This window comes from Pongo abelii, chromosome 1 (assembly GCF_028885655.2).
Source record: "Pongo abelii isolate AG06213 chromosome 1, NHGRI_mPonAbe1-v2.0_pri, whole genome shotgun sequence".
NCBI lineage: Eukaryota > Metazoa > Chordata > Mammalia > Primates > Hominidae > Pongo > Pongo abelii.
This window is the reverse complement of record NC_071985.2, coordinates 174072973-174100395: the sequence shown is the minus strand read 5'-3', so window position 1 is coordinate 174100395 and position 27423 is coordinate 174072973. Positions and strand designations below refer to the sequence as shown.

At 41.9% G+C, this 27423-nt stretch overlaps 2 long non-coding RNA genes across 2 annotated transcripts in view; one reads left to right on the top strand and one right to left on the bottom strand.

Moving 5' to 3' along the window:
• The window catches only part of LOC129060369 (uncharacterized), a 68435-nt gene that overhangs the window by 21542 nt on the left and 19470 nt on the right, over positions 1-27423 (top strand). The window lies entirely within an intron of this gene.
• LOC129060368 (uncharacterized) lies at positions 12954-18321 on the bottom strand. Its single transcript, XR_008527005.1, has 3 exons — positions 18274-18321; positions 14639-14811; positions 12954-13153 (listed from the first exon to the last, which is right to left on the bottom strand). It is a non-coding gene; the product is annotated as an uncharacterized LOC129060368 (long non-coding RNA).

The window sequence follows — 27423 nt, the reverse complement described above, 5'->3', positions numbered from 1 at the left end:
GCTTCAGCACAGATTTCTGTGATGTGGAGTAACCCCACGTATATTTCAAAACAGATTTCCTGGGGGAAATTTTTTGGGAATTCACAATATGTTGTTAAAACCAGGCAATCCTTTGAGGTTTGTTATTCTTCTTCTAGGACTCTGTAATATTCACTGGCAGGAAAACCCAAGGGAATGACTACTATGACATCTGATGGTGAGACGGCAGCATTGGTTGAGGGGAGTGAATGGGTTATATCTATTGAAAATCTACTATGGGTTTTTCTTCTTTTTTCTCTGATTATCACAGAAGAGGTTACTAAGTTTCAGAAAGAAGCAGGAATTAGTGCTTGGAGACCCAAACAACCTAGAAGGACCCTGGAGATCCTTTGTGAAGTTGAGAAGGAGGGAGATTATTGTTTAAAGTAGCTTCCGAGTTGTGCGCCAGGCATTGGAAACTAAGCCAAGGACACAGCCAGCCAGCGAGCAAGGCCTGCTCCAGATCATTCCGGGGAGTTCTGCTCCAGTTTAGAGGGCTGTTCCAGGTTCCCTCAGTGGTGATTTTGGAGGCTTCAAAGGACTTCCCAGTAGAGATGAGCAAAGGGAGGTCATCCCCATTCCCTTGAAACTGATTCAGCCAAGCCTTTCATGTCAACCTTCTGCACCAGTTGAGCAAAGCGGTAATCACACCCATTCAAGTCTTCTAAAGGGAAAGAAATCACCATCACTTGTCCTTATTCTGTTGCACTGGAAATAGATTTGTCAGATAAAATATAGGATACCCAGTTAAATTTGAATTTCAGATAAATGATAAAACTTTTTTGGAATAAGTATGTCCCACATGTTGCATGGGACACACGAACTTGATCTGAAATTCAAATGTGACCAGATGTCCTGTACTTTTATTTGCCAAATCTGACAATTCCTTCCACAAGTCACTAGAAACATCTCATAATTGTGCCCCCCTGAAGGTGGTAAGAGGTACCATGTCATAGCACAACCTGCAAAATGGGGTTAATGATAGAACATGCCACTGAGGGGTAGTGAGCCTCTTGTCACAAGAGCTTACCTGGCTGTTTTCATACCTTCCCTGCACTTTTAATCCCTCACTACTCAGCTCCTAGGGACAAGGAGCATGAACCCTGAGGCTTGGATATGAACGCTGATTAGCTGATGGCCTTACATTAAGTAATATAACCGCTCTGTGTTTTCTAGTTTGCTTGTCTGTAAAATGGGGGCAAGAGTAGCAATTGCCTTGTAAAGTTGTTCTGAAGCTTCAAAGTGCTTAGTTCAGTGCTTGGCCCATGGGGAAAGAAGAAAAGATATTAATTATTACTGTTATTATTCCCTGGTACCTATATACAAAAGGAGTTGGGCTATTGAGAATCATGTAATCATGTCAAAGCTGGGGCAGAATTTAAGGTCTCAGAAGCCATTGCTGAACCACTGCCATTCAGAGAAGAAAAATATTTTGGGAGCATTTAGAGGAACTCTCTTGTTTTAGAAGTGAAAAGAAAACTCAAGCCAGAAAGGCCAAATGGCTCGCTCCAAACTTCACAGGTTGTTGAGAATAAGATCTTGGGGTAGAACGGCAGATACAGATAAAATAACCCAAAGGAATGGTGGAGAGCCTTTTGCTAGGATTCAGTAATTTAAAATCATAGAATTACAGGATTTTAGAGCTACCAGAAGTGGGCAAGACAGAATTTGCCCCAGGGCCAGCCTAAAGCAAGACACAGACATAGGAGTCAAATGTTCTTGGGGTTCTAGTCCCAGTTCTGCCCTGGTGTTTCTTACACATCTTTTGGCAAGTCCTTACCTTCCCTAGCCTTCAGTTTCCCATCTGTACAACGGAGATAATCATCTGAGCTCTGTCTGCTTCCTCTGGCTATTGCGAAAGCTTTGGAAGGAATGACACCTCGGCTGCCTCCCAGGAACTAACCACCCCACTCTGCCCTTGTGGCCTCTCCCCAGCTTGTCAGAGTGCTGTCTTCCTTCACGTCCTTGGCTTCCAGCCCTCACAGGCATGGGATATCTGGGCCCCAACTGACTGATGACCAGCAGATTCCAGTATGTGGGGTGAGGGTGGGGAAGGTTCATTCTTGCTTGACTGGCCTGCATTGCCCATCAGCCTAGATTCAAGCCATGCAAAGAAGGCCTCTGAGCTCAGCAATCAACTGATGCTTTTTGAATTGAGCAGAGTGACCTTGCTGAAAAGCAAGTATGATCATGACACTCACCAACTTAACACTTGCCTAAAGGTGTTAACCTGGTCCCCCATCTGCATTACCACTTATTGTCTCTCACTCAGACTGTTAGACCTCAGCTTTTCTGTGCCAACTACCCCTGCTCAAATCCATTCTTTGCATAGTCACCAAGAGAGCCGTCCAAAATAAAAATCCTATTAGGCTGCCTCCTCTCTTAAAACCCATTATTCACTGCAGGGATTCTTTTCTTTTCTTTTTTGAAACAGAGTCTCACGGTGTTGCCCAGGCTGAATACAATGGTGCAATCATGACTCTCTGCAGCCTTGACATCCTGGGCTCATCAAGCAATCCTCCTGCCTCAGCCTCCCAAATAGCTGAGACTACAGGCACCCACCACCACATCACACTCTACAAAAAAATTCTGTTTTTTTGTAGAGACAGGGTCTTGCTATATTGCCCAGGGTGGTCTCAAACTCCTGGCTTCAAGTAATCCTCCTGCCTTGGCCTCCCAAGGTGCTGGGATTACAGGTGTGAGCCACCACACCTGGCCAACTGCAGGGATTATTCATTTGAAGAGCATGGATAGGTTTCAGGAAATATGTGAAAATCCTGAAATGTATACCCTAGTTCTGTTTGTGTGAGTATTAACTTTGATCAGATTCTCAGAGAGGTCTGTGACCAACCTCCTGCACTAAAAAATGTTTACAAACCACTGCTCCACAGGATAAAGTTCAAACCTCTCAGTCTAAAGGAAATACAAAGCCATTCATGACACAGTTTTTACATACACCATCTTCATTTTGGATTTCTCATCCCCAATTGCTCGAACATATCTTGCCGTTTCTTATCTCCTTGCCTTTGCTCAAGCTGTGTCCTCTGTCTTGAAGATCCTCTTTTTCTCATTCTTTCCAGGGACCTCCCTCCCTTGGTTAAGTCCCAGTTAACTAGTATAACTCCATTCAAGAGTTTCTTCTTCCAGGAGCTTCCCAATATGGTTTGGCTGTGGGCCCCACCAAAATCTCATGTTGAATTGTGATCCCCAGAGTTGGAGGTGGACCTGGTGGGAGATGGTTGGATCATGGGGGTGGTTTCTAATGGTTTAACACCGTCTCCTGGTGTTGTTTTGTGACACAGTTCTCACAAGATCTGGTTGTTTGAAAGTGTGTAACACCTCCTACTTCATGCACTTTCTCTCTTTCCTGCTCCACCATGTGAAGATGTGCCTGCTTCTCCTTCACCTTCTGCCATAATTGAATGTTTCCTGAGGCCTCCCCAGCCATGCTTCCTGTATAGCCTGCAGAATGGTGAAGCCAATTAAACCTATTTTCTTTATAAAATACCCAGTCTCGAGTATTTCTTTATAGCAACATGAGAATAAACTAATACCCTTCCTCTGACCCTCTCCTCCACACCCGTACTGGGGAGATGTTCTTCCCTGGGCTCCCACAATGGACATCCATCTGGCTCTCTAGAATTGCACTGTTCACATAGTGCTCACAGAGATGAAAGCTCTTTGAGAACAAGACCACACATTATCTCTTTCTTCCTCTCCTTTTCTCAAGCAGTGGTTCTTGGGGACTGCAGCATCTCACCTTCACAGAAACTCAATAAACTCAATACTCAGACCTCACCCCAGACCTACTGAATCAGAAACTCTGAGGTTGGGGCCAGTGAGCTGTGCTTTAACAAGCCCTCCAGGTGATCCTGATGCCCACTGAAGCCTGGGAACCATAGTCCTGAAAAAACATCCCTGGCTCTTGTCTGGTCTGTTGTGATAGCTCCTAACTGGGCTTCCTGCTTCCTCCTCTGTCACCTTCCAATCTATTCCTCATCCTAGAGCCAGAATTATCTTTCTACAACATGGAAGGAAGGGCCATCCTCAAGAGCCTTCAGTAGCTTCCATTTGCACCTATAATTAAATCCTGATTCCTCACCATGACCTACAGGACCCTGTGTGACCTGGCCCTGCATCTCTCCTACGCTGACCCTACCACCAGGCACGGTGGTCTGCTTTCAGCTTCTCAGGTCAACCGTCCCTTCTTGCCTCAGGCCGTGTGCTGGGATGGGGAGAGGAACATGAGTGAGTCATCTTCCCCATGCTTGAGGAGGTATAGTCAAGTAGGGGAGACAGATATGGACACAAATAGACATGTAGTTCATAGAAAGCAAAGTAGCAGGGCTGTGCATATGGTACAGAAGCATCAAAGATTCATTCTGTTTAGGGACTTCTGTTTTGCAGTGATTTCCAACTCTGTTTCTAAAGTTTGAAGGTGTAGTTTTTCTTATTCGAACATTCCAATACTAGGCATTCCATTGCCCTGAGCCTCAGTCCCGCTGCTGTCATTCAGAAGCTATGCCCACCATGCAGGGGCGTTGGAGGGAGTACACGAGTGTATACATCAAACGTACCAAGCGCAGGGCAGGGTCTCTGCAGGGATAAGGGACTCCCGTGTTTCTGGGGCAGATTCAAGTTTTGATGTTGTGGGGACTTACCCTTCCTCAGCTTCAGTGGGAAACTAAGTATCCCCTGAAAAAACTGAGGTGTTAAGGAGGAGGCTTGAGGTTGGGCCTACAGCAAAAGGAAAGTTCCCCTCCACTTTAAGAAATCTCCCTCCTGTGGGTGTGGTAGTGAATGTGAAAATGGAACCTGCCTCCTGGCCCCTGCACTTACCAGAAAGGGCAGTGGTACTTGCAAAGGAGTTACAGAAAGAGCAGCAGCTGAACAGGAACTGGGGCCACCGGTTCTGGGAAGCTGGGGATTTGGGGGCAGCACCTGGCAGACCCCAGTGTTTACAAACTTCAGGAGCACCTGAACCCCAGACTGTGTTAGGCACAAAGCAAATTGTGGTGAGCTACTGGCACAAGTCCTCTGGAGCCAGAAAGTAAGACAGAAAGCCAGGATGACTCCCCTAGGGCCCAGGGCTCGCAGTTCCCTGGACAAACAGCCTCACTGTGGCCTCTGGGAGAAGGTGGGAGGCAGAGCAGGCTGGTGGGTTAGATATTCATTCATTCACTCCCAATTTCCTCATCTGTGAAATGGGGAAAGAAATTCTTTCCATGTCTACTTGGATTGGTTATAGTGGGGAAGGGTAGAGAATGGGTTGCTATGGAGACCAAATGAGATAATACATTCAGTTATTCATTTAATATACACTAAGCACCTGCTACAATAAAAATAATAATGGACACTTATTGAATACCTAGTGTATGCCAGGCACTATGCTAACTACTTTAATCCTCACAATCATCCTCCGAGGTAGCTGCCCTGATTTCCATTTACAGATGAGGAAACTGAGGCTCAGAGAGATGACTTGCCCACATCACACAGCTAGTCAGTGGTGGATCTGGGATTTGAGAGCCACAGTGTTAAATGGGGCTCAAGTCTCACCTTCTGCACTGGAGTCAGGCATCTGCAAGGTCAGGAATTATCATTTATCAATCTCTGAATCTTCAGGGCTTAGGCTATGGCCCAGCTCATAATAGCTGCTCACTAAATGTGGGTAGGCCTCTTGCATATCTACAAGACAGGGTGAGATGAAGCAGTCTGGTGGGGAAGTCAGGGAAGCAAACCGGTAGCAGGTGATGTAACAGGATCTATAGCAGATGTGCCTTCAGAGAGCTCCCTGAGGTTTGTGCCGGGTCACACTGTGTACCAAACAGAGTCCCAACAGTCTGACAGCTCCCAGGAAATAGCAGATTTCAAGGAGAGATTATATGCCAAGGTGCAGATATAGAAGAATCACAAAAGAGAGAGTAGGCACTTAATAGCTGCTGAACTGTTCTCACAACTCTTAATAGCTGCTGAACTGTCCTGCAGAGTTGCTTTCCTTAGGAGGAGCAGTGAGGAACATGGCCAGTTCAGTGACGTTGCAAACAGTGTATCAAAGGAATACCATACTCTCTCCCTTTCTCTTTTCCCTCCCTCTGGTCTCCTGTGGCTCCCTGTTGGCCAAACCCAACCAGAAACAGAAGGTTCAAGGACCCACCAATTCAGTCCCCATAGATCAACCTCTTGAATACAGAGCAGATGAGGAAAGGTAATGTATGGATCTAGAGGGGCAAATGAAAGGTATTCTGCATGGACCGTGATATAGTGTGGATGTGTGTCCCTACCCAAATTTCACATTGAAATGTATGTTGGAGGTGGGGCCTGGTGGGAGGTGACTGGATCTTAGGGGTGGATTTCTCATAAATGATTTAGTACCACACCCTCAGTTCTGTTCTCATGATAGCGAGTTTTCACATCTCGTGAGAGATGTCATTTAAAAGTGTGTGGCGTGCTTGCCACTCTATCTCTTGCTCCTGCTCTGGCCATGTGTTGTGCCTGCTCCCCCTTTGCCTTCCACCATGGTTGTAAGTTTCCTGAGGTCTCCCCAGAAGCCAAGCAGATGCCAGCATCATACTCTCTTTACAGCCTATGGAACAGTGAACCAATTAAACCTCTTTTCTGTATAAATTACCCATACACAGGCATTTCTCTACAGCAATGTGAGAATGGCCTAATATGGACTGGAAGGATATGCAGATTTTTCCTGGAAAGCAGAGTTGAGGAAGGACAACCCATGGAGGGAAAGAATGTGCAGTCTTTTTGTGTGGAAAGCTTAGAACATTCTAAGTGCTTTGGCATAGCAAAGACATAGGGAATGAGAGACAGCAGGGTAGGAAATAAAAATGTGTTCAGAGAGTGGCAGGGCTGGCTCATGGAGAGCTAAGGCAGGGAGCACTATTCTGCAGGCACAGGGAACCATGAAGGGCAGTTAAGTATGGACTTCCTATGACTGCAGAGTGGGTAATGATTCGAGGAAAGGGAAGAGGTCTAGAGGCAGGGGTCTCCTTGGGAGGCTACTGCAACCATCCTACAGAGATGAGGGTGAGGGACAGAAGAAGCAGAAGCCTACCCTCTCTTAAGCCAGATGAAGACAAACCAGACCCGTGGGCTCCATGGAAGTTGGATCTACATCACCATAGTGCCATTGTCTTCCTTCAAGGGCAAGTGAGGAACAGGTATGGCTGCTGGTCAGCCCTTGCACTGGGCTAGTGCTCAAGACCAGAGTGAGGTCTTAGTGTCCTGGGGAGAGTTCTAGATTAGGTTTCTTTTTGGGTGGAGGGAGGTTGTGAAGGGGACTTTGGGAGAGATTGCAAATCTGTAAATGGGCAAGGCTGCCTTGACCACTGAGAGAGGAAGAGAAGGATAAAGGAGATCAGAAGATTAGAAGGAGCTGCCTTTGTTCTTAGAATATGTGGGAGGCCATGCTCAAGAGAAGAAATGGATCCCGAGAAGGGAAAGTGTGTGCATCTGACACTAGGAAACAAATTGGAAGAAAATTGGTAGATTGCTTTGATTTTTTTTTTCTTTTGCTAGTGTTAAAAATCATGGAGAACTTGGAGAGAAGGAGGTGAGTAGGGGAGATTGGGAGGACCAGAAGCAAACATTTCTGAGGTAATAAACAACCTGAAATGCAGACAGGCTGGGAGAATAAGCAAAGATGAAGGTGTCTGCGTTCAGAGCACATCACAGAAGGGCTGATGTTTTAGAGGTGAAGCATTTTTTTTAGCTTGCAGGGATTATTTTGGGGGTTATGGTTTTTTCCAACATTGAGGTATAATAATGTCTGAATTTCTTGCAGTAAGTTAGGTGACAAGTAATAACATGGGAGGTGGAATAGAAAAAGTAATACTTTACTTTAGTACAACAACAGAACAACACCTTACATTGGGGCAGATTAGAACTGGGGCGAGGCTTGCAGATCTTACTTCTCCTTCTAAGTCGGGAAACTGAGGTCCAGTGAATGGGAAGTATCTTGCCCCAAATTATATATATACACTCCCACCTTCATTTGACCCTCATAAAGTATTTGGTTGGTACAAAAGTAATTGCAATTTTTGCCATTACTTTCAATGACAAAAACCACAATTACTTTTGTACCAACCTAATACTTTAGGCCAATATGGAGAGGAGACAGTATAGCGGAGGGGTTGGCAAACTTTTTCTCTAAAAAGACAGATAGAAAATATTTTGGGCTTTGGTGGGGGGGGGGTCACATATGATCAGTGGTGCATATTCTTTTTTAAAAAAACAATCCTTTAAAAGTGTAAGAGCCATTTTCAGCTCACCAGCCGTACAAAAATCAGGCCATGCAAAAACAGGCTGTCCAAAGAAAAACATGGCATTGAATTTTGACCTGGGTTTGAATTTTGGTTCTGCCGTGAACAGGTCATGTAACTTTTGGCAAGTTAATTAGACTTATTTTCCTTCTCTATTAAATGACAACATCTACCTTACCAGGCTCCTAGGGAGACAGAAAGAGATATGTCTGGTCTCAAATCCTAGCTCTGCCATTTGTTTTCAGTGTGACTCTCGCTAATTAAACTCTCTGTGTCTCAGTTCCTTCATCTGCAAAATAAAGATAATAGTAGTACCAACTTTATATGACTGATATGTGGATGAAATGACCGATGTGTAAAACTCATAGAATAGTTTCTGCCATGTATAACTGTTTTTTGTTTGTTTGTTTGTTTGTTTGTTTTGAGACAGAGTCTCGCACTGTCGCCTGGGCTGGAGTGCAATGGCATGATTTCGGCTCACTGCAACCTCTGTCTCCCGGGTTCAAGCGATTCTCCTGCCTCAGCCTCCCAAGTAGCTGGGATTACAGGCACTCACCACCACGCCCATCTAATTTTTTGTATTTTTAGTAGATACGGGGTTTCCCTATGTTAGCCAGGCTGGTCTCAAACTTCTGACCTCGTGATCTGCCCGCCTTGGCCTCCCAAAGTGCTGGGATTACAGGCGTGAGCCACTGCACCCAGCCGCCATGCATAAGTTTTACATAGTAATAAGTATTTCTTTTGTACCAGGTACATTATATGTTCATATAACATTATTAGTATAACATAATATTTATATTATATTAAACACATATTTATATTGATATATTAATATATGACATTATTATAGGACATATAATAATAAATATATGCAAATATTTATATATGGTATATATGGTAAATATATACTCCTATATTTATTAGGAGCAGTGAGGAACATGGCCAGTTCATCAAATTACCAATATTTGATCAATTTTGACCTACAAAAATGGGAACTTCAATATATATTATAACATATACAATACATTATATATTGTAATCAACACATTATATAATTATATGTAATACATTACATAATTAATATATATTTATATATTTATATTATATATATTTATATATAATAGATTTTATATGTATTATATGTATTATATATAACATATATATAACATATATAAATATATAATATATTATATGTTATATTATTATAATATATTATATATAATATATAATATATTATATATAATATATATTATAATATATATAATATATTATATATAATATATATACTATATTTATTATATATTATATATATTTATATTATATATAATTATAATTCATATTTTTATATATTTATATATTATATATTATATTTATATTATATATAATTATAATTTATATTTATATATTATATTTATATTATATTTATATATTATATATAATATATGTAATATATAATATATTATTATATATTATATGTAATATATATTATATATATTATATGTAATATATATTATATATTATATATTATATGTAATATATATTATATATTATATATTATATGTAATATATTATATATTATATTATATATGTAATATATATTATATATTATATTATATATGTAATATATATTATATATTATTATATATTATATATGTAATATATATTACATATTATTATATATTGTATATTATATATGTAATGTATATTATATATTATTATATATTGTATATTATATATGTAATATATAATATATTATTATATATTATATATTATATATGTAATATATAATATATTATTATATATTGTATATTATATTATATATTATATATTATTACATATTATATATTATATATTATTATATATTATACATTATATATTATTATATATTATACATAATATATAATGTATTATATGTAATTATATATAATACATTATATAATTAATATATAATGTATTGATTATAATATATAATGTATTGTATATCTTATGATGTATTTGTATCAATATTATATTAATATAAATATATGTGGATTAATTAATATTAATATATGTGGATATTAATATTATATAAACACATAAGGTACCTGGTGCAAGACAGATACTTGGCAAATAATAGCTAACCGCCGGGGGCGGTGGCTCATGCCTGTAATCCCAGAACTTTGGGAGGCCGAGGTGGGCGGATCACCTGAGGTCAGGAGTTCGAGACCAGCCTCAACATGGAGAAACCCCATCTCTACTAAAAATGCAAAATTAGCCAGGTGTGGTGGTGCATGCCTGTAATCCCAGCTACTCGGGAGGCTGAGGTAGGAGAATTGCTTGAACCTGGAAGGTGGAGGTTGCGGTGAGCCGAGATCACGTCATTGCACTCCAGCCTGGGCAACAACAGCGAAACTCCGTCTCAAAAAAAAAATAGTAGCTAACCATGGCAGCCACTCCCAAATGAGAAATCAGACTTTAGAAAATTAAGGAAGGTTGGGCCATATTGTAATGGCCTGCTCATGCCAGAGTTCACCTACAGTTCACTCTTAAGTCTGTCCTGTAGGATGCAGCGAGTAAGAGTGGCTGCATGAAAGTAAGCTCTGTTTCTCTGCCCATGTGCGGGGCTCCCACCTCCATCAGATAAGCACTTGTGTAACCTAAGTCTATTTTGATCTCAGTAGAGATCTATGTACACATGCACACATTTGGCAGCCATGGGCTACAGCCCTGGTGCTCTTGCTTGCGATTCAAGCCATGTTATCAATACTTATGTGTGTAAACTTGAGAGATCAAAGCTATCTTGGTTGGGAAGGCTAATATTTAAATTCCAGACTTGCAGGCACAGCACTCAAATTCCATGGCTCAAGATCAAGTTCATGTATAAAATCAAGTCAAGCATTTGTTTGACACAGTTGTAGGGCTCTGGAGTGTGAGTGAGGTTTGAATTCAGGAGAAATTTAGGGGCCTGCCTAGAATGGAATTCTGTGAAATTCTAGCTGTGGATAGTTTTTAGGTTCAGTGATTTGTGTGATCCTAATTAGAGCAAACACGTCTTCATGGCCCAGCTTCGGTATCACAGAGATGTTTACAGTTTAGAAATAACACAAATCTGTAGCTCTCAAGCAGTAAGATCTGGAGATACTACCACTTACCTTGCAAGGCAATAGAAAAACTAAAGATACTGGACATAACTTTCTGAAACCTAATAGGCTCTCAACAAATGAGAGCTTTGTCTTTATAATTGTCCCTGCTATTCCCATTGTTCCATCTCCCTCACCACCCTGGAACTTGTAGTCCTTGCAGACAAAGGACTTCATCCTTTTGTGATAACAAATTATCTTTTGTCTTCTGCCTACCTCAATGAACCTTTGGTGAGTACATTTCACAGGCTGAGTAGAATGTAAGGCTCATTGTGAGGGCAAAGGTGATTAAGATAGGCCCTCAAGGAGATGTGTCTGGCCATGGGTCACACATACTCTACTACTTATAATGCCATGCAAATGACTTGGAAGCAGAGTAAACCCAGGTCTGTAGATTCACAGGAAAAGGAAAGATTCATTCTTCCTGGTAGTAGTGGATTAGCTTTCAAAGGGGAGCTGAACCTCTGACTCCTTCTGTAACATAGTGTAACAAATGGCCAAGAAATCCAGGTTCAATTCCAGGCTCTGTCACTTTTTGAACTGTGTCATCTGGAGCAAATAGTTTAACCTCATTGAAACTTTAGTTTCTTTGTCTGTAGAATGGGGATGTAATGATTAGTACCTACCTCATGGAAGTGTTGGAAGAAAAAAATGAGATAACCCATGTAGCACTGCTCCCCATAAAGCTAGCACATGCTAACCCTATTTGGCTACCATCATTATAAAAGGGAATCAACTTAACCCTTCATCTTAAAAACATGGTTTTCTTTTCTTATTCTGCTGACTAGAAATCAAATTAGTCATATTTTACATCCATGTAACACTTTTAACACTTTTACATTAAGTGGAAATGTATAAAATTGCCAATATTTGATCAATTTTGACCTACAAAAATGGGAACTTCATAATAGCTCTCCAAAGCACCCTCTTCTGCAATGGCTCATTTGATCTCCACAACAACTCTGTGAGTGTGTTGACTCCTCTGGGATTTCCTCCTATGACCTTTTTCTAAAAGATTTTTCTCCCCTACTTCACACAGATGCAAAGACACTATCACATTCAATAGTTACTACTGTTTGGTCCAAGGGTAAGCATATGGCCTAGCTGGACAAATGAGTCCCTTCCCTGAGATTTTATTTGTTTTTCTCATTAACTCATTTTATTTTTTGAGCAGAACCCTAGAGAGTTTTGTTAGCTTTTTTCCAGGAACTAAAGTTGTTGGAAATTAAACACTGAATAAGTTGGTTGCTATATTTTCTACCACTGATTTATGCAATTAATATTTATTGAGCACCTTCTATGCTCCAGGCACTTCACTGGGTGCAAGGGATACAGAAATGCATAGGATTTTTGCCTTCAACATATTTTATTGTACTGAGAGACTGAAAGTAAGCAAGAAAACAAATAAATAAGTTAATATAGAGTGTGATAAATGCTGCGCTGGGACTATGTGGAAAGATCCAGGCTGTATTGAGAGAGAAGAATATCAATACACTGATAGAGACAGAGATGAAGTTGGAAGGAAGACTAGTGAGAATTGAGCCTCTGGCTCCAGCAGCACCTGAGGTCCAGCTCTGTTGCTGTCCCTCCAGCACCTGGATCATTCGGTTCTTCCATGGATTTCAAGAGCTACCAAGACATTTCCCTCATTGTTATAGATGAATTGAGTTAGGTTTCTGCCATGTGCAATCATAACAGTCCATTCTGATACAGCAATGTAGATGGGAGCACTTCTTCTTCTCCCTGTATAAATGGTGCAAGTAAGGACTTCTTTGGGGAAGTGGGTCTGAAACTTGAGCTGCATCAAATACTTTTTGGATATGATGCTTAAATATAAATCATAAATAAAATGTAACCTGGGATGTTGCATGGGATTAAAAAATAGTTCAACTATAGCTGGGGTCATTGCTGTCATCAGTGTCTTTGACCATTTTTTATGGTCAACAATATTGAAAGGCTGATAGGATCAGAGTATATCTGGAAGCTGCAAAGGACTTTAGGGATCATTAAATCAGATCTCATTTTAGAGATATTGAGAGGGAGGCCCAGAGCCCACACATGACATATTCAAAGTCACATAGCTTGAGAGCAGTCAGGTAAGATTTGAACCCAGGATGCCTGACTCTCAGTTTATTCTCAGGTTACTATTGACTCATCTATTCATTCACTCAACAAATATTTTGAGAGCCTATTGTATGTCTAGGTGCTGGAGCCACAGTGGTTCCTGCTTTGATAGAGTTCATTCTGACTTGGGGAAGAGAGACAACAAATAGAAAATCTGGTGGTGCATGTTGGGAAGAATCTGAAACAAGGTGATATGAGAGAGTAAGACTGTGTGTACAGAGGGGAGGGAGGTCATGTTATTCCAAATGGAGTGGTCAGGGAAGGCTTCTCTGAAGAGGTGTCATTTAATTCAAGATCTGAAAGTACAGATGAGTCAGCCATTTGAAGACTGGAGGGAAGCATATTCCAAAGGTAGGAAACAGGTGATGAAAAAGCTCTGGCAATGGAATGATTTGCCCAGTTCAAGGAACAAAAAGAGCGCTGGTGTGGCTGAAGCACAGTGAGAAGTGGAGAAAAGGATGGTACCAACTGAAGTTGGAGAAGTTAGCAGGGGCCAGAGTGTTGCTTCCAGGGCCAAGGTAAAGGCCTGACTTTTTATCCCAAGTGCAGCAGGAAGCCATTTGGGCATCTTTGAGCAAAGGAGCAACATGATCAAATTTGTTTTAAAACATGATTCCAATCACTTGCTGGACAATGGAGAATAAAAATAAAGAGTTAGCGGTGCAGACAAGAATGCTGAGAACCTGGACCATGGAGGTAGAGAGAAGAAGATGAATTTGAGGAGTGCCATGCAGGCAGAATGGATAGGACTTGCTGATGGCTTGGCTCTAGAAAAAGACAGACTCATCATCAATTGCTAAGTCCCAGGCTTTTTTGTCTTAAGAAATTAAATGGATGGGATTACCATGCACTGTGGGTAATTAGGGAAGATGAAAGTTTGAGGAGAAAATATAAATCAAGAGTTCTGCTTTGCATATCACTCTACACCCTTGTGGTCTATATTTAAGGTCAAAAACAAAAAAAAATAAACCTGAAAAAGAATCACTAGAAAACCTTAGAGGATAGAGATCATGGACTGCTCTCCGTTACAACACAGCTAGCCATCTGGTTTTCTTATCCGTCACTAATTAATCAATGTGAAGCAGCCAGATAAGTAATAATTACCATTACAAAAAAACACAGAAAGGTATCCAGAAATTGCCAAGAGGTCCATCCTAGCGTTAGCAGCGACTGGGTCAAACCCCATCAGAAGATGCCTAGTCAGACTGGGAGGGACATTCCAGGCAAAGGCACAGCTTGTATTCCAGAAGCTCAAAAATGGGCAGGAGCACAGTGACCTGGAACAGAGAGATAAAGGGATGCTCATGAGAGATTTACACTGTAGGATGATAGATCAGCATTTTATGTTATAAGTGAGAGGCAAGTATAGGGAAATATCATCATGTGAAAAAGCTGGGAGAAAAAACAGACTCATTCATTTGTTCATTCATTCATACATTCATTCAACAAATCCTTATGGAGCCCAATCTTTGTGCACAACTGTTCTAGGTACAAGAACTAACAATGACCAGAACAAAGGGGTGTGTGATCCAGTCCTTGCTCTGTTCACTGAGCTCTGCCCAGCGGCTGGTTGCTTTCACACGAGGAAAGCCTTTTTTTCTGCTCTCTTGGCACAAATTGCTGGAGCTAAATGTACCAGGGTGGGTGAAGGGGAGGATGAGGTCAGAGAGGTAACAGGGCCAGGCAAGCCATTGTCAGAATTTTGGATTTTACTGTGTACGGAATGTGTTTGCCAGACAATGGGGGAGTTGCAGAGAGAGGTGCCCTGTGTTTGTTCCCAGCCTTCCTTCACTCACCTGCACCTGCCCCTGCCCTGCTTTGGCCAACATGTTCTATGCAGGTAGGTAAAAAAGTTGGAAATTTCATTTCTCTCCCTGTGTCTCTAAGATGACATCTATCAAACCTCTGATTCTCTTTTGGTTCTTTACAGAAACCCCACTTGAAATTTTCAGGTAGGATGGGGAGAAGGGCAAACCTATTGTTTCCTTCAAACCTAGTAATGTCCAAATGAACCCTCTCTGTCTTCAGGGTGGTTTTGCTGATGAGACAGCTGCAGTTTGGGGAGCGTGATATCAAGGAAAGCAGTGTCTTGAGTCTGTCACTTTCTCTCTCTGTCCCATTGGGTAAGTCAGTTCTCCTCTCTGGTTGAGGAGGAGAGGGTTTGGGACTCAAACTTTATTCTTGTTAAGTTTCCTTTCTCCTCTAATATTCCTTGAACACTTGTCAGTTTTTTCATCTAAAAATTTCCCCTCTTCAGGCTTTGAAATGTGTGAACTGTTGAAAAAGACTGGGAGGTGCAGAGTGAAGAGGGAATGGGGGCTGGGCAGGCCTAGAGGGGTCCAGCACCAAGGAGCAGCCAGAGCCTCGGGGGGCCGTCTTGGTGACTGCTGGGGAAAGTACTAGCTCTCCTCGCAGAGGGAGCTCTGACAGGCTCAATCCAACCCAGATGTGCAGCAGAGAGAGCACAGCCTATTACAAAGTGTTGTGAAATGGCCCAGGGGATGTAAATAAGCAAAAACAGGCCAGTTGCCTAGCAGCACATACAACAAAACAAGCAGCCAATCCATTGGCATTGGACAGGGCAGAATAGCTTTCTGCAGTAGGAAAAAAGAGACAGGGAGGGTTTGAGTCTGATGAGGACCCAGGGGACCTGCTCTCCAGCAACCTGTCCCCACTCCCTCCAGGCCACTCCTATGCTCCAGGGTGGCAGGCCTGCCACTGGACCTGCTCAGCCTGGTTCCACAGCCTCGGGGGCTTTGCACCTGGCTAACCCACAGGGTCATGGTCAGGGCCTTCTCCCCAGTGGTGGATAGTTGGGGTGAGGGCTGTCTGCACCCACTCCTGAGAATGGTGCTTGGCTGTATCCACTAGGAGGGGACAGGACTACAAAAATCTGCTAAAGTTCCCTGACAAGGTGCTTTACATGTGACTCTCCATCATTCATTCCTTCATACACCATGTATTTCTTGAGTACCTTCTATGTACCAGGCACTGTGACTGACTCCAGGAGGAGACATAAAGGAAGAAAATAGAAACACTCTTTGCTCTCAAGGGATCTACAACCTATGGGAGGAGACAGAAATTAATAAAGAATTGCACAATCAAATGCATGATTATAAATCATGCTAAATGATTTGAAGGAAAAGAAAGGGGTTGAGGAGTTGGATTCAAACAAAGTATTCTGGGCAGGCCTCTCTTAGGAAGGTAAGTTGAAACTTAAAGAATGAGCAGGGATTAGCCAGGTAAAAAGAAGGGAAAGGGAGTCCCCAGAAGCAGGCAGGAAAAAGGCCTTGAGGTGGGGAAGAGGTGGCTGCTTGGGGTAAATTACAAAAAAGAGAGTGGGGCTGGAGAACTGTCAGTGAAGGGGGTGGTGAAGTAGGGAGGGAGGCAGGGGCCGGATCACATAATCCTTTCCATGAGAAAAGGATGTGAGATTTTGTCCTAAGTACAATGAGAAATCTTTGGGGTTTATTTACTGATGACAATATTGAGGAAGCTTCAGGAGTCCTAAGTTGATCAGATTCACTTTTTAAAATTAAAAAAAAAAAATTTGTGAGACAGGGTCTCTGTTGCACGTCTGGAGTGGTCTGATCATAGCTCACTACAGACTCGAACTCCTGGGCTCAAGCAATTCTCCTGCCTCAGCCTCCCGAGTAGCTGGGACTACAGGCATGCGGCACCACACCCAGTAGATTAACATTTTTAAAAGATTACTCCTAGGTACGACACGGCAATTCTGAAAGGGAATGAGAGAGGGGACAAGAGGGAGGAGTTAGGAGGCTAGGATTATTAGCAAACTAAAAGTGTAGAAGTCCATAAACTGGCCCAAGGTCACAGGCAGAGCTGGGATCCAAGCCTCGACCTATGTGGTAACCACCAAGCTAGTGTCTCCAGGTTTCTGCCTCCCAAGACTAACTTGCTGGAGCCGTGGAAGCCACCTCAGCTCCTCTCCCAAGGAGTAAGTGTGGGTCTCCATCAGAGCTGGGGGGTAAGCAAGCACTGGCCTGGAAAGAACTCATTATGACAGTAGCTAGCGATGCCTTGCTGTCTGCCCCCCTCTGTCTGTCTCTCTCAAGTGCTGTCTCTCTCTCAATCTCTCTCTCTCATACACACACACACATGCACACACACACACACACACACAGATACACACACAAATACCCTTCCTTCATTGTGACTCTACTCCCCCTACTCTCCCAGAACCTGAATTGAAAAAGTACTTTTTCTCCAGCTTCTCAGAATTTTCGGTAGTGTCAAATGTTCTCAAGGAATTCTTGCAGAGAAGAGCCCTTCGCAAGCACAGAATACATCCCAGTTGCTTTTGTAACCTCAGCATGAACTAGTGGTGACAGGTGACAGATGGACCATGAGTATGGGAACTCAAGTTTCGATTCAAGATTTACAATAACTAGGTGTGTCTTTGGAACTTTGTAAAGTGGGGACAAAAATGCTACTTGCTTTTCAGGATTATGAGGATTAAGTGAGACAATGTAGTATAGGAAAAGGCTTTGAAAATAGCAAAGCTGTGTATAAATATTCATTGTGATATTGACACAGATTCTGATCAATCAAAAGTTGCACCTGAATGGATTGGTGTTTTCCTGGCTCCCCACCTGTGACACACCTGTGCACAGAGTCAGGGGTGCAGCCCTTCCTTCCAGCATACACCTAATCCAGCTACCTGTCTATACATATCCTGCGTATGTTAAGCACATGCAGGGCTAGCCCTCCTTTCTTACCATGGACACCATCAACTTCATCCTCTGCTTGCTTCTGTTCATATCCTGGCAAAGGGAAATGAGAAAATTCTGGTCATCCCATAGCATCAAAGGCTTCTTTCCATAATATTACAAAACTCTACTAAATTGTGATATGGTAAGATATAATAATAAATTGTTGTATTTGGATTATCTCGATGATTCGAAGATATTAGTCATTTTTGCTCCATCTTTGTTATTTTTGCCATATATGGGTATCATCATGTTATATTGCCTCCAATGTGCTTTAATGTCACTCAGTGTAGATTCAGTGAGCTCTGCAAGTCTGTGTCAGTGTATTAGTCAATTCTTACACTGCCATAAATACATACCTGAGACTGGGCAATTAATTTTTTTAAAAAGAGGTTTAATTGGCTCGTGGTTCTGCATGCTGTGTAGGAAGCATGGCTGGGAAGGCCTCAGGAAACTTACAATCGTGGCGGAAGGCAAAAGAGAAGCAGGCATGTCCTACATGGCCAGAGAAGGAAAAGAGAGTGAAGGGGGAGGTGTGATACATTTTAAGCAACCATATTTCATTAGACTTACTCACTATCACAAGAACAGCAAGGGAGAAATTCAACCCCATGATCCAATCATCTCCCAAACCCCTCCTCCAAAACCGGGGCTCACAATTCAACATGAGATTTGGGCAGGGACACAGACCCAAACCATATCAGTTTATTTTATTCCACACCATGGATGTCTAGTGACCCTAAGCAGGAAAACACACTGCTGGAGTATTAAAGCCAGCATTCACTCAAAAGGCCACTCCAGAGCCATTTCAGTTACTTTCATCTCTGTTCAACACCAGAAGTTTTATTAGTTATCATAGTAGAAATTATAAATAGGGCTTTGTTAATGAAATTAATGATTTTAAAGATACGTAGGCTAGGAGGTTGTTTTGTTTTGTTTTGTTTTGTTTTGAGATGGAGTCTCACTCTGTCACCCAGGCTGGAGTGCAGTGGCATGATCTCAGCTCACTGCAATTTCTACTTGCTGGGTTGAAGCAATTCTTCTGCCTCAGCCTCCTGAGTAGCTGGGACTACAGGTGCATGCCACCATGACTAGTTAATTTTTTGTATTTTTGTGTTTTTAGTACAGACAGGGTTTCACCTCCAGGGAGCTTTTTACCCTTCACTCTTTGGAATGATGACTGAAGCTTAATCTTTAAACAGTTGAGTCCAGCCACTGATTTAGAGCATTCTAATTGCTGCTATGGTGGCCATGACAATGGGCTTCTCAGATCTCGAACTACATGGAGCATAAGTGACCTCATTGCTGGGCACTGGAATCCATCTCTGCACCTGCATCTGGGCCATGCTCCCACTGCTGCTCCCAGCCAATCACCGAGCACTCTGGGAGTACTAAAATAGGTCAGGTCCTGGGGAGATCGGGGGCTCCTCTGATGAGCCAACATTAGCTCAGGCCTCCCCAACAACGTTGCCACACTTCTCTTAGAGGTGCACTGCAACCTAGACCCTTAATGCCCAATTTCCCTTCATTAATCCCCCGTCTCTTCTGCACTTGGTCAAACTTGCATCACTTGCATTCTCTCCCACACTCCCAACTTCCTTTCCCTTGTCTCTCGTAGGCACTTTCCCTAATAAATTTCTCATACATTGAAGCCTATCTAGTGTCTGTCTGTTTCTCAGAGAACCCAGATGAGTGGTCCCTGGAGTGATCTGAGAAAACAATAAGATGATGCAATGGTCTGAATATTTGTGTCCCCCAAAATTCATATGTTAAAACTTAATTATCAAGGTGATGATATTAGAAGGTGGGGTCTGTGGGAAGATGATTAGGTCATGTGTGTTCCACCCTTACTAGTGCCCTTATAAAAGAAACCCCAGAGAGCCAGCTAGACCCATTTCTACCATGTAAGGACAGAGCTTACAGGGTGTCAGGGTCCTGTCACATGGCAGTGAATGCCCAGTGGTGGCTGGGTCACCAGCAACATTGTAATAGATTGTTCTTGACCAGTATTGGGCTCTGCTTGATATCCAAGCCTCACCCTTGTGCCTTCTTTTTGATTCTGTAAGCCAGATACAGGGTATCCTAACACACGTAGTGCCTTTGTATGGGTTTCTTAAAGGCACGTCCCTCTTAGTAGATCATTAGAAAGAAGCAAACCTTTCTTCAAGCTGAACACAGCTTTCACTTACCCTCATCTAGGAACCTTTCTGCAGGACAAAACCTGCACAACTCTACTTGGTAGCACTAGCTATGCAAATACCACCTCAATATATTTTTTTCTATTGAATTCAACAAGAATTTGTTTGTTTGTGGCTGCATTTATGTGTTCACCAAACCTCACTTTCCTTTTCCTCCTGGACACAGAGCTGACTACATTTCCCAGCCTGCCTTTCAGTTCTTTGGCTCTGTATAACTGAATTCTGGCCAATGGAATATGAAAAGAAGTGATGTACTTCCAGAGCTAGCCCACAAAAACTTCCCACATCATCAGCTATTTGCTCTCTTTCCCCAGCTGCTCACTGATGTCACTTAGAGGAAGGCAAGGGCACAAGATGGGAGGACCCAGAGCTCCTGGTTCTTAAATAAGTACATAGAACACAGCCCCTCCTGCCTCGCAGTCCCTTCATGCCAAGAAATAAAGTTGTACATAATGTCTAAGCATTGATATTTTGTGTTTGCCTGTTAAAGATGTTAACCTACCATGACAAATACACTGTTTGCAAACAAGAATCCTGATTAGTCCTGGTCTCCTTAGGTTACTTAATTTTGTCCGTGTCTTGTCATCTCAATTAACTTGTAAGTGCCTTAGAAATGAGAGCTAGCATTTGAAATACACAGTTTTTCTTTATTTAATACCTAGCTCAGGGTATGCCTGTGGGTAAATTAGAGCCAGAAGATTATTTAGAAATATGTATTATTTCTCTCTGCCCCAGTTTCCTCTCCAACAGCATATATTTCACTAAAAAGGAAGACAGAAAGAGAAACAAACTAAGCTTTGGAGAAAGTAAAATCTTAGAAACTGAAAGAATATCAATGGAATATAATTATATACTGCTGGTTCTTAAATCAGTTTTCTATATTCACTGATTAGGAAAATAAAGTTGGAAAAATATTTTCTTTTCGTCCTTCCGTAGTTTCCCAATAAAAGAAACTTCATTCATCTTCTATTGCTGCATAACAATTTACCCCAAAACTTACTAGCTTAAAATAACAAACGTTTTTAATCTCAATTCCGTGAGTCAGGAATCTGGGTGTGGTTTGGATGAGTGTCTCTGGCTTAAGGTCTCACAAGGTTGCAAGCAGTCAGCTGAGGCTGCAGTCTTATCTGAGGGCTATCAGGGGCAGGGATGGTGATCTGCTTCCGAGCTCACTCGTGTGTTTGCAGGCTGTGGCCCCACAGTATGTGGGTCTCTCTATAGGACCACCTAATAATTTGGCAGCTAGTTTTCCCCAAAGTTGGCAATACAAGAGAGAGTACCTAAGATGGAAGCTACAGACTTTTAAAATAACCTAATCTTAGAAGTAGCATAATCAATTCTGACATGAATGCTAGCATGTAAGTATCATTGGGGGCCATCACAGAAGCTACTTACCTTAGGAACATTCTAGAATTTTTCAAAGAACCTTTATAAAGGACTATTGGAGTTTCCTGAGCTCTTTTCTTTACAAGTTCTCCTCCTATTTCTTCTCCAAACCTAGCCTAATATGTCCATTTGTGCAGTGGTTCAGGATATAGAAAAAACACTTCGCTTACTTTTAAGAGAGAATTTGACATAAATAATTGTTAACTAAGTGCTAAAGAACTATAATAACAAAAAGAGTAACAAGTGTTAGCAATTACAGGAAATAGTTACAACCCCTACTGCTGAGGAAACAAAAGGAGAGGTTAGAATGATTAAAAGGCAGAAACTTGAAGGATTAGCCCCAGAGCACTCGAATACAGGTCACAAATGCATAGAAATTGCTCAGCTGGTGCTGAGGTCTCTGGGCTAGGAAGAGAAGTTCTGTGGAGCTGGAAGCCAGACCTCTTTGGAGGAAACTCCAGCAGCTATGTTGGTGTCTCTGAGGGAATGCAACAAGGCTGCTCCTCCATGTATTGGAAAAACTGCAAACTGGACTCAACTGGAAGGAAGTGCTGCTGCCAGTGTGAAGAAGCCAGCCTGAGGCAACAGAAACAGAAGCAAACAGGAAGCAGCCAGTCTTTTCTTCCTCCTCCTGTCATACAGCCTCTCTCGAGCATCCATTTGTTGGCAGGGCCTAAAAGGGAGCTGCTGACAAAGAAGGAATTTGGTTTGTAGAGTCCCAGCCCAGTGTCTCAAAACAGAGTACGGAGGTGAAAGAATTTGTAACTGAAACTGAGAGATAATATCCTCATCACTTGTACATGAAGCCATCCCCAATTCAAGTGACAGAAATTTGGAATATTCTTTAATTTCCTTTAATGCCCCATAATAATAATGTGTTGACATCTGCACTTCTCAATACAGTTCTTTCAAGCCATTATCTTGTTTAATCTTGTGAGAATGACAAAAATCATTCTTACCCCATTGAAGACAACAGTGCCCAAAAATGTCAATCACTTGCTGAAAGATGAACAATATACAAATGGTAGACTTGGGATTCAGTCTCTGTGATTTGAAGCCCAGGGTCTTTTTTACTATACCGTACTGTCTCCTCAAAATGTGTTCATTAAGGGCCCTATCCTTATTAGTAAATCCTCAATAAACCAGAAATAAATTCATGCAAACATCTTTACTTATGATCATTTAAATTCTCCTTGAGTGATTGAAATTTCTAGGATTCTCATTCATTCAACAGGTATTCAATAAGCACACTCTAGGCTATAAACTCCTAGGAGAAACCATTTTAAATAGGATAGAGTATATGCAAGAGCAAAGTCTGCATCTGGCCATCTCACCTGCATGCTTGAGGTGGCAGAAGATAAAATCTCCTTCTCTCCTGTGTACCTTGGGCTAAGGATTCTGCTCTGGATAGCCAGGACCCAGTTGATCCTGAGCCCCCATTGCTAAAGAAATTCTCTTTGTTCTTGGTTCCATTAGGTCACTCTTTGATGTCACAGGACATTTTCTAGGGAAAACATGCACCAAACTTTCCCCCTAATAAGTGGGCAATGGCACCACAGAAAGATTAAAGAGGAAAAAGCCCCTATTTGGAAAACCCCAGGTGACTGGATTTCTGAGCCTGTATTTTCATTCTCCCTTCCTTAGCTCTGTGAAGATCCCATTCTGAAGTCACCATAACCTCTAAATCCCCATAGAAGAATACAACACAAAGAGCTCTGGTCCTCCACTTAATATGCCCAAGCTTGCCACCTTGTCATCTACCACACTGGGGTGTTGCAGTGACTTTGAGCTAGAGAAGAAACTTAAACTCCTTCCAGAAAACATACTGGAGGCACACTGGGCAGGGACAGCTGAAGGCCGTAAACTCTTCTATGGGTCCTCATATTCTTAAGTACTTTGCACCATTAACAATAGTTCTTTTAGGGGGTAGAGTTACCAGGGCACTTCCACATTCTGTGTTTTTATATTTCTGTATTGTTTGATGGTTTAACGATCTATGATATGTGTAATTTAATAAATGTGTATATAGGCATGTATTTAAACCCTTTGGAGCTGTTATTGTTACTAAGAGAGTATGTGATACACGGAGACCAGGAGTGGGAGGGAGCTTTTGAAATCGTATATAGGCCCTACTACTCCAACTGTGTAGCAGCATTAGCTTCACCTGGGATTTTGTTAGAAATGCAGAATCTCAGGACAACCCTGGACCTACTGAATCAGAATCTGCATTTTAACAGATGTTCAAGTGACTTGTATACATATTAGCAGTTGAAAAGCCCTCATGTCATCGAGCCAAATTCTGGATTTCACTGTGAAGGAAACAAGAGGGGTAGAGGGAATCACTTGCCAAACGTTCACACAGCCTATCAGCACCAGAAGTAGGACTCCAGTTCCCATCTTTAGAATCCCAATAATCATTCCTTCAGGCTGCCTCTCCAGCTTGCGATCTTCCTAGAAGCCAGGCTTATTTTTCTGTACTTTATAAGAAAATGTCTTCTAAGTCTCAGGGTAACATGGAAGGTGAGCCTTAGTCCTTTAATACAGCTCAATACTGCTAGGTAAGTTAAGGCACTGGCAGGCTGGGAACTGGGCTCACCGGCCTTTGATTAGGCCCCAAATCATATTCTCATAGTGTTTGAGAGAAAGCTCAAAGTGGATTTAGGAACAAGTGATGGTGGAAAAACAGGTAAAGCTAGTGATGTCAGGGCATCTCTGGAAATTCAGGGAGGGGCAGAGGAAAGGTTTGGGAATCCCTTACGTATCGCTTCCCATTTATACAGGTGGCAGATGAGTCAAATGGTGGCTGGTGTGTTATGGAGAAGGGAATTGCCTATAATTGAGTTGCGAGCACTCATACAAATGCTAAGCAGGCCAGCTGTTTACAGAGTTTGAATTCTGCTCCCTCACACAGATAGAATCATCCCAGCTTGTTGGCATGTCTGGGGTCTATAGTGTTGCCTCCTCTTCTTGATCTGAAAACATGCTCAGATTGGGGTATGTCTGATTCAAGAAAGGGCTGAGTTCAGCATCAATCAGCAAAGGGGCCAGAACATAAGAGGGCTTCCCAAGGCCCCAGAGCTGGAGCTGAGTCTTTGCCTGATACTTTGGGAGATACCAAGGCCAAAGGTGCAGGCTGAGTGAAAAATACACAGTAAAGGTAAAGTACTAAGCATCAGAAGTTCTGCCTGAAAATTAGCTCACAGGGCAGGGAATGTGCACCAGGGAGAAGCAGCCAGTAGGCAAGAAGAATGATGTGGTTAATAGCTAACAGGTGGTCTATGGAGAAAAGTGCAATTCTAGCTTCACCAGCCTCTGGCTGTGTGACCTTGGGTGAGTGACTTCTTTCAAAGGCATCACACACCCAATTAATGGATAATTATTTCAAGGTAATGTCATATCTTTTTGTTTAATGAAACACTGACTCTTGTAAAAAGTTGAATGTAAAGTCACTCCCTCTTTTCTGAAGCATAGTTTTGTTTTTTTTTTTTTAAATAGGGAAGAAACAAAAACAAATGTTGCCTTTTATTCAGACATACAGATGAACTTACTCAAGGTTTTAGTTAATAAGTGATAGAGTGGGATTCAACACAGTCTCACATCAGAGTCCAAATTCAAGCACAAGCTGTGGTGTGCATCACCATCAGGACTAAGTTTAGGCATCACCTGCCCAGGCCTTCCCTGAGCAGCCCATCCTTCCCTGAGCAGCGCATCCTCTTCCCCACGCGTACGTATGGTCCCTGTGAGCAGCCCTGCTCTGCCTTCCCCAGGGCTGCGCGCTTCCCTCTGTAAGGGAGGAAAAATGCCTTTTCCTCACCATCCTAGGTTCAGGGTTGAAGCTCCTCTAACAAAAGACAGATTACGAGAGAAAAACATACACATTTATTTAATGTAATTTATATATATTTATCAATATATTTAACATTTTATGTGACATGGCAGCCTTCATAGGGAAATGAGGACCCAAAGAAACAGTTAAATCTGAATATTTTTATGCTAGATTTGATGAAGTATAGACAGCCATAGAGAAATATGATAAGGCAAAAAGGGTATGATCTAATGGGAATAAATTGAGGAAACTTATCAAGACTGGTTGTTCAGATTCTACTCTGTATCCCTGTGTCTTCAGAAATCAAAATGTTCCCTTCTTCCAGGTATAAGGAAGGCACCTCTCACAGGCAAGTCTTATGATTTGCTTAAGGGAAGGCCAAAAACTCTTTCCTAGGTTTTAAGACCCACTTCAGGGGAGAAGAGCACAAGAAAGTCAGAGTCCCCTTCCTGCCTTTGCTGTTTTCTTCAGTATGCCCAGGTGCCATATTTTGGGAGTAGTGTGTCCTGAATCCCATCACCTCACAGAACTTAGCACACTGAGTTGTAAATTGCATAGATGATCCTTTGAGGGTGAACTGTGTCAACTGAGCTGTAACCACAGCACTTAATGCTGCAGCTGACACATAATAAATGCTCAAAAATATCCATTGATTAGCTATATACCTTCAGGATTTGAAAAGTTTACTATGCCAGATATGGTGGATTGGCAGTCAAAATACATCTCATCTTCTTTCTAGTATGTATCCCCTGTGTGAAATCTAGAGAGAAATAAGGTATGTCCTAGACTCTCTCACAGCTAAGCAATGGGTGAGAACTAGGCTTGGCCAGTCAGATGCAGGAGCACAAATTCTGGAATGGAGGAGTGAAGGGACACACTTCTGCTGCCTCTACTGCATCTGTGGCCAACATAGTTGTGAGGGTGATTGGTTTTTCTGCAGCCCCATCAGTGGAGGGCCGAGTGCTGGGTGGAGTGTGGAGACTAGGAGGCAAGGCACTGAACATCCATTCTGTTGGTACAGACTGTATCATACATAACATGGCTTTTCCAGGTTAGAGCAGTGCTGAGGTAGTTTTGGAACCAAAGCTTCCATTTCATAGAAGGTCCAAGGAAAAAAATAGAAGATCCCTGTATTGCCCATGGCTTTGGAATGATTTATAAAAGCTCAATTTTACAAGATATTTTAATACTAATATATTTTAATTAGGACATTGTGTTGGCTGACTTACCAAGATAAATAATGGACACTTAAACAAAGTAAAAGTGTTTTTTCTCTCTCACATAAAATTATAAGCTGGTAGGCAGTCCAGGGGAATATAGTAGCTCTATCTCCCAAAGATATTCAATGACTTAGTTTTCTTCTTTCTTGGTGTCCTATTAACCTCTAGAGTGTTTCCCACCTGAAGCTTTTTCCCACCACCAGGTCCCATCATCCAGTATGCGGGAAGTAGGGGAGTAGAAATGGAAGGCAAGCAGCCTCCTTTTAAGGAAATGACTTAACACTTCATACTTTTACACACATCCCGTTTGCCATAATTTATCCACAGGACCATATCTATCAGCCAGGGGGTTGGCAAATGTAATTGCAATGTAGGCAGCCACATAAATGCCCAACTGAAACTTGGAAGGGGATAAAATCCTAGTCTTGAAAGGAAGGAAATGGATATTGGTGAATAATAGTCTCCTGCACAGTTGACCAAAAAAAAAAAAAAAAAAAAAAAATTCTGTCCGGCTTAAACTAGCTAGAAG